The sequence below is a fragment of the Sinocyclocheilus grahami genome, unplaced genomic scaffold, assembly GCF_001515645.1.
Source record: "Sinocyclocheilus grahami isolate Dianchi unplaced genomic scaffold, SAMN03320097.WGS_v1.1 scaffold1623.1, whole genome shotgun sequence".
Classification (NCBI taxonomy): Eukaryota; Metazoa; Chordata; class Actinopteri; order Cypriniformes; family Cyprinidae; genus Sinocyclocheilus; species Sinocyclocheilus grahami.
In genome coordinates this window covers 168,020-170,814 of record NW_015506802.1, presented here as the reverse complement: position 1 = coordinate 170,814, position 2,795 = coordinate 168,020, and positions in this window count along the sequence as shown.

Genomic DNA, 2,795 nt, shown 5'->3' with positions numbered 1-2,795 from the left:
CGATTACAGCAAACGTGGATGAAAGCTTTTCCATTCTCAAACAAATGCACACAGCAGAGAAAAACCTGAGAGCTTCACACAAACGACGTTTACAATTCACTTACAGCACTTTATAGGAAATGCATCAGAATAAAGAAGCTTAATTGTTAAATATGCATCAAGATTACTGACCTCATGTCATCAGAAATATCAGATTTACTAACATACTTAAAAAAAAAAAGTACTTTTTTAAAATTAAATAATTATTAATTTTTTTTTACTAAATAATAATAGTTATTACTATTTTTGATTACTAATTATTATATTTTGTTACATATACGTAATTTTTTTTTCCAAGTACAAATATCTAAACATTCTTAAATCAAGATACATTGACACAAGATGCAAAATGACTTAATTAGGCCTTGTTCTCTAAAAAAAAATTAATTTAAAATTCTAAAAAATTAACTGAGTTTATGCTCAAAACAAGAACAAATATCTGCCATTGTGTTAAGAAAAATTAATTTAATTTAAAGGGAAAACAAGTTTATTTTTCTGACCCCATTTGCGGATATTTATATTTTTTCTCACTTAATTCTGATCAATTTTTCATAAAACAAGACTTAATATCTGACGTTATTTTGCTTCTCCAGTAAATGCATCTTGATTTAAGGATGCTTAGATATTTGTACTGGAAAACAAGACTAAAATGCAATTTAAATGTAGTGTAAGATATTAATTGCACAATTTTGAAAACATATTAAGGAGTAGAAGTAACTTGTTACATTCAATTATAAAAAATAAAAAACAATTTCAGTATGAATATCTAAAGATTCTTAAATCAAGACATATTTACTTGAAATGCAAAATGACTGAAGATATTAAGTCTTATTTTCTGAAGAAAAAAAAGTATCAATATTAAGTGAGTTTATGTTTAAAACAAGAAAAAATATCTGCTGATGTGAGAAAAAATAATTTTAATTCAAATAGAAAACAAGATTTATTTTTAGTGTTAAATGTTAATTGTACAATTTTGAAAACATTAAAAAGCATTAAATATTTACAGAATGTAAAATGCATTAAAATGTATAAAATATTTATAAATGATAAACAGCTGCGCAGAGATGTTTTTTGTATTAGGTTAGGCTTTCTCTGGCCTTTTCACATATTTATTCATAACTTAATTCAATGGAAATACATACATTTACTTTTTGTTACCCCTGTGTGTGTTACCTCATATAAAAACATAACCCTAAATAAATAAAGCACTCAATTCTTCTTGAATTACATTCATGTTTCTTTAAATAACTTTAAACAACCTCCTAGAAAATTAAATGGGTATTTCATATATTGTTCCTAAAGCATAAAAATGACTCATATTTGTCATCATGTGAATCATTTTGTGCCCGTCTTCTTGTCATTAAACACTCCTACGTTCACTATTATCTGGAAAAATAAAAAAACAAGCACAAATCATAGTTGTGTTATTTATGCATTAATGCAATTACATCACTCCGTAAAACAAATAAATAAATAAACGCTATAAAATAATTGATGCAACTCTCTATATAAACAACAACTTATTAAAGCCTGGCATGTTTTTAAATAGAACCTTTAGAGAAATTATATTTAAAAACGAATTTGCATATCAGGCTCTTATGGCTCATATAGTCTGATACAGTGAGAATATGAAGGAAAAAAGGACTGAGTAATAATATGAATGATATGCTGATATTTCTCTGATGAAATTCTGATTCTTGTGCTGTAAATCAGTGAGATCTTTCTAACAGTGCAGCAGATACTGAGATAAAATGCTATAAATATCAGTCGTCTCTATATCTGCAGTAACATGTCTCAGTGAGATGAGACTGAAATGCTCCAAACATATAATGCAGTGATGGAGAGCTGAAGAAATAAAGGCTCCTCAGAAGATGTGAGATGTTCTGGAGGCTTGTGAAGATCATTCCTCCGCTGAGGAACAGTGAAAGTAAAGCTTCTGGAAACAAACGCTCCTCAAAAGATCCTGAGGATCAGATTTGAGACTCTAAAACATGATTGATGGAGAATCAAGTAAAGCTGAGCTGCTTCAGTGCAGTAAGTGTTCATCTGGAGATATTACTGACGTTATTCTGACCTTTACTTGATCAAAACCAGTCCAGATTTGACACGTGAAGTTCGAGCTGAAGCTGGATGTTTGTAGGATTACGGAAAATCATCTATAGATCTGAATACTGTGATAAAGAGCTATCGATTGAGCAGCGGCTCCTCAGGGTTTAACATGAGATCAGTCATTAACCCCCTCAGATGGCCAACATTAAGCAGGAGGCAAAATATTTCTATTTTTCCATCAATATTTTATCACGTGCAAAGCCGGAAACAAAGATAGAGCAGCTTTGAAAGTAATGGCCCCCATCTGCTTTTATAGATCTGATTTTGCCCTTTGACAGAACAGACGTCTGGAGACACTCACACACACACACACACACACACCGCTGCAATGAACCAAAGCAATCACACACGCAAACATCATTAAAACAACGCAATTCATTCATCAGTTGATATATTATTTACAGTGCATGTAATATATTTGATCAGTACAATCAAACTTGAAAATCGTGACCTCTCCTGGAGCACAAACACACAAAATGTAACACTTTTTCCAATCACCGACACTATTTATGAGCAACAAAGTCAAAGCTGTTTTCTTAAGAACAAGTCCTGGATAAAAGGACAAAGAAAATCAAGCTTGAATGCTTCTCCAAGTGACTAGAGACAAGACAGAAATAAACAGACAGTACAACAAATAAAATACCAGT